We start from the raw sequence: 6,000 nt of genomic DNA, 5'->3' as shown, positions 1-6,000 counted from the left end.
GCATTCTGGTAGAAGCACATAATATCTGTTTTTTAGTTGTTTAATTTAAAAACTTCAATCTTTTTCACAAAAATAAAACTATTTTTAAGTACTCTTTATTTAAGTTTTGTTTATAAAGACTCGATACATTAAGCATCTAGCGCGAGACACGTGTAAACTAGTGTCTGTTTTACAAAATATTGTTTTTTTCTCAAAAACAGAAATTACTTACTTTATTTTTATAGGATAAAGACATTTTTCTATTTAAATTAGAAGAATTAATAAAATTGATTTTGATTAATTTTTTGTATGAATTTCAACAAAAAAATTTGAGTTAAACTTTGAATATTTGATTAAAAAAAAACTATTCAAAAATAGTACTGATTTTAAAAGTAATATAAAAAAAATTAGTTAAAACTTTTAATTATTATTAGCTTATATTAAAAAATTGGTTCAAAATATGATTTTTTTTTTAAATCACGCCCTATATGCAGCTCGATCCCATGACCGTTAGATTAGGAGTCCAGCGCTCTATCGATTGAGCTAGCCGGGAGCATGTTAATACATTAAAGACCATAATATACTAAGGTCTGATAGTATATTACAAAAACTTATTTGTTATAGTTTTTTAATATTGCAGTATAACTAAACAGCTATTTTTAAGTACAGTAACCTGCTAAATAGGTACGCACTTTGAACACAGCGCAAAAGTGCTTACCCAACTGGCAATGCGTACCTTGGAAATTTCGGTCTTTAATTACCTAACGCAAACATGTTAAAAGCCACTAAAGTTAACAAATAACTGTTAAAGCTAAGTCCACCAAAACAAAAACTTTCATCAAAAAAAAAACATATTTATTGAAAGTGTATTAGAAGTCTTGTGTATTTATTTAAGATATGTATTTATTTGTGTTTGTAATTTATACTCAACTCAAAAAGTTTTTAAGAATATTTTCTATTTATTTGTACATTTAAAATTTATTCAGTACATATAGCATGTAATTCCCAATTTTAAATAAATAAATATTAATGAAAACATTGATCATGATCTTATTAAATTGTATTTATTCAAAAAAGCTAGTTTACGGTTATAAAAAAGCAACAAAAAGGTCTGCTAAACCCAAACGACAAGCTGCACTAACAGACATAATTTTAAAAGCATCTAGTTTTAAATTAATCTTAATTGCAATGTTCTTTATTTTCATTAATATCGCTCTTTTTTACAACTTTTACATTTATGTTTCAATCATTGGGTATGTAAGTGTCAATTGCAAAGTTTTATAATTTCTTTGATATCACTTTTCGATTTTTTATACGCTTTTGAAATTTATGTTGCAATCACGGGGTATTATTTAAATGTCAATTGAATTGTTCGTTATTTTTGTTTATTTAAATTTTGTACGATTTTTTAAATAATTTTATTTCTATGTTTTAATCATGAGTTATGTAAATTTCAATTGCGCTGTTCGTAATTTTCGTTAAATAAATAACCTGTATTATTTTTGTTAAGTTCGAAGCTTATTTTCTGGTTGCTTTAGTTTTTATTTGTTTTAGTTTAATACAATACAATCTTCAAAAATTGTACTTTGTATTACTACCTTAAAGTTTTTTATTAATATCAAAGCTAAAAGAAACTGAATTTTGAAGACAGCAGTTTCGGTTAAAAAGTGCGTACCATACCAGCAGTTCGTACCTAGGTGAAAGGCTACTGTATTTTAATTTATGAATTATTCAAACTTTATTTAACATTTCTACAAATATTTCTGAACTGCTAAAGCAATAAATTTATAGTATACAAAAGTATGTACTTAACTTAATCAATAACTTTTGCACTGCTCACTTATTTCGAATGTACTAACTTTTAATATTCTTTTTTATATTTAAAAAAGTTTAGACTAGGCGCTTTGAGGTAACCAATTAGCGTTTTAGAGGTTAGTCGTATAAAGGTGATGCTTTTTACAAGAGACACTCCGAGTAAGTAACATGTTACCTAATATAGTATATAGTTTACACACTGAAAAACTTTTTTGTAAGTTTTATATCGATTTTAGAAAAGTAAAAATTTTATTACAAACGATCATCCACCTTCGAACGATCTATACTTATAAAATTTCATAACAAAAGCTTCTTTTTACCGTTTTTAATACTAATTTTAAATATCAAGTTATAAATTATTAATTTGAATTTTACTGGTAGTATTAAAAGTCCACGAGACTAAAAATACTTTGAAAATATATTTTCTGTTAAAATTAATTCAATTGAAAATACAAACATCTAAGTTTTGCCATATTTACATACTTATTTAACAACAACTTTGCCAACTAAGTATGTACTTAATTTATTATGAAAGTGCATTTAATCTAGAATATGCTTACATTTTAGATTTTATGCATATAAAAGTTTTTTTAAATTCCTAAAAATACAAATAGAAGTTTTAAAAATGTACTAACTTATATACACTAAATTTTATTAAATTAAATGAAAAAATTATGAATACTATGTATTTCAAACTTTTTTTATTTTTAACTAAACACTCTAGTTTCTTAAATAAAAGTAAATTATCAAACGGTAAAACAAATAAAGTTAGTCGAAACAAGAGAGAATAAAAAAACTTTGCAAATAAAAGAAATGGGTCCAATCTTATTGAATGGGCTGTTACACGCTGCCTATTCTCAGGTGCTGTCCCGCTACTGACCGACGCGGAGACTTTTGGCTGCTACCTTGCGGTCCTGGCCCGAATCGCCTCTCCTTACTTAACCTGGTCGTATCAGCTTCCGCCGTCACGACACATATTAACGCCGAGCTTAGCGCGGACACCCGATCGACATAGCACAACGAGTAACAGGGCTCCCACCCTCATACCGTCCACCATTTCAAGCTTCCTAGTAGCTAGATTACAGGCGCCTGCCAAGGCGCCCAGCTGCTAAACAGCGTTTAACTAGCTATATAAACTCACTTTATTCTGCTATGCGTGGAGTGGGAGGAAAATTTGCTCCGAGCAGCACAAGCTAATTTTTTGTAGTTATCAAAGTAAAAGTTTTTTAACTCATTTACTTTGTATTTTAATAGCTTTTTACTACTTTTAATACTTTAATAGTAACTTTATTTAGAATACTTTAACTTTTTTAAGTAAAATTAATTACATCGTCCTAAAACTAGTAATTTAATTCTAATTGTGAACTAAACAATAATACACTAAAATTTTGTTATTTATTAATTAAGTAGTATCAAAACTATTTTATATATAAAAACTTGTTTGTTTAATTTTTCCTTATCTTTGCTAACTTCTACTTTACTTAAATGAAAAAAACTTTTAACTATTTAACTTATTACTTTATAAAGCAAAAAAATCATAAAAATAATCAAAACAAACATAAAACTTTTAACAATCTTTGTATGTTTCATTACATTAACATTCTTAATTCATTTTAGAAATTAACAAACATGAAAAATAACAAAGTTCATAATACTAATTTAGTTAGATATTCATGTTAATACACTTTTTGAGACTTCAACTAAGTTTATGATGAAAAGTCTATAAATAATAAAGTAAAAATAAATAAGTAAATTTTTATAACTATACCTATATAATTTTTTTATATAAAAAACAAAAACTTTTCATTTATAGTTGAAAAGAATGAATGTTTTGTTATTATTTTATAAATATTGGTTACTAAAAAAAGATTTATACGATTCTACATTATAAAAACCGATTTAAAATTTGAGAATCAAGTTTCTCAGCTTGTAAGGATTTTGTCTAACAGGTTGAAAGATTCAAATAAACAATAGAAACAATAAGTGTATAGTAATTTAAGTGGTATCTTATTACTCGGAGTGTCTACTTGTACAAAACATCAATTTTATACAGCTAGCCTGTAACTTTAAAACGCTAGAAGTATGTACTTTAATTTATAAGTATAATATTTATCTGTTTATTTGCTAAACTGATATACTATTTTAATAAAGGAATAAATTGCTAGTAGTGTTACTTGTTCTGCTGTTAAAAAGTAGTCAAGCAGAAGTAAGTATTAATAACTTTCATGTTAAACTAAAAACGTTAAATAAAATTTTGCTTACAAAATTATCCTGGTTGCCGCTAGAAACTAAGAAGTATTTATAGCAGTGGTCTTCTAACTGATGAAAACCTGTGCACTTTAAACTGCAAAAACAAAGCTTCGTGCACACAAGTTGTAATTTATAGTGGAAGGGCAACGTAACTTTTTTTTTTCATTTAAAATCGAAAAATATCTAGTGTAATCAAAAACTCCAGACAACAGAATATCTAGTGTAAGATTAACATTTCGCGTCATTTGAGCCAAAAACTTTTTTTTGCTTTTTGTTTTCTTAACTTTTCATTATAAACCCAACAGTATGTATATAAGTGTAAGTTTCATATCTTGGGTCAACTTATGCTTGCGATTTTTTTACTCTTAATCGTAAACCCCATAGTGTCAACGATTTTGGTTTAGCGGCCCGATTTAAATACTCGCGATCCGCAGTTTGCTTCCATGAAGTTAATGAAATTTATAAAAATATTACCAAAGTGATACAATGCATACCAAATAAATAAAAAAAAACAAAATAAGCTGACAGGAACAATTTAGTTTTAAACCTTAATTATAAATACAAAAGTTTTTTTTTTTATGGACACTAAAAATTTTGTGCACCCCAAGAAAATAACTTGTACACACCGTGAAGTTTACTGCTGTTAATCATATATTCTAATACAAATTTAAATACTTAGTTTTCCAAGCTTCTTTTTTTTTCAAGTATTTTGGCTTTTTGCTGAAATGATTTTAGTTTTTAATTTATTTACCATCATTCTACTTTAACTGACAAAAAGTACAGTGATAACAAAAATTGTAAAAAATAGTTTATAAATTAAGTGTTAAAAATGTTTAAACTTAAAAATAATTCATTTATAACCAATGAGTAAGAATTATCTTTTAGGCAATTTTTTTGTGCGAACTTAAATACTTAAACTAGTAGTTGAAATTTTCTCACTAAAAATTGTTAAACAAACAACTTTTTAACTTACAAATTAATTATAATTTTCTATTAAAAACACCAGTTGATTCATTTAACTACTTTTTAAGTCCTAAAAATCGTTAAAAGACATTCCTTATTGTCTTTAAACAATGTCTTAACTACTGTTGATAGTCTAGTGCATGTTGTTTGGCGGAGAAAAAACACCTAAGCTTTGCAGAAGATAGCCAAAATAATTACAGGTTAATATTTTATAACTAATAAGTATCTAGTATAATTATTTACTTAGTATATTATATGAATTTATGTTAGTAAGCTATTTAGGGGAGAGCGCGAACGCATCTTCCCCAAGTGAAAAATGACACGGCCGACTTACTCAATTTTGAGTAATCGCAGAGGTCAGTAGTCACCAGTGTGCAATGGTGAAACCTCGCCCTGGGTCAACAGCCTGCCTGATCGCTGTTAAGACCCCCGTCAGGTTAGTTTAATCTTGAGCCGACACATTTCCTTACCAATAAAAACACGAGAATAAACTGTTTATGTGCGTGTCATTATGACGTCATAATACGAGAAAACAGTGCACATCATAAAAAGAGTTGAAAGCAAATATTTTGAAACAGCATATTTTTTCCGATGTTATTTCTTACTTAAAAAAATATATATACTTGAAAATAAACTTAGAATGATTTTCTAAAAACATGATTTAAATATATATTTATTTTTTTACTCAAATAATAATTATTGTTCAGACATTTCATATTTTCTTTAAATATTTAAATCAAACTGTGTATCTAAAACGTGAAAAAATAAACTTCTATACGAGACTTTCACAATTTAAATTCAAGTTTATTTTCTATTTTCAAATAAATAAAGCAGATCTGTAAAATAACCTAATTTTCAATTTAAAAAAAATATTAAACTGAGTAGAAAAGCTTGATAACTACGAGTAAAAAAATTTGAACTCTTAAAAGTTATTTATTAGACCTGTAAGAATTTTATGTAAGATAATAATTTGTTATCAATCACTAAATTTAG

General features: G+C 26.4%; 1 non-coding gene across 1 annotated transcript; it reads right to left on the bottom strand.

The window, feature by feature from the left end:
• Positions 1–5,286: 5,286 nt before the first annotated feature.
• Positions 5,287–5,451, bottom strand: LOC145832766 (U1 spliceosomal RNA). Its single transcript, XR_014369743.1, has one exon. It is a non-coding gene; the product is annotated as a U1 spliceosomal RNA (small nuclear RNA).
• Positions 5,452–6,000: the final 549 nt, after the last annotated feature.

Source organism: Thalia democratica, chromosome 3 (genome assembly GCF_965202585.1).
Source record: "Thalia democratica chromosome 3, ktThaDemo2.hap1.1, whole genome shotgun sequence".
In the NCBI taxonomy this organism is placed as follows: Eukaryota; Metazoa; Chordata; class Thaliacea; order Salpida; family Salpidae; genus Thalia; species Thalia democratica.
Note: the sequence above shows the minus strand (reverse complement) of the source record. Positions and strands in the feature narration are given on the sequence as shown.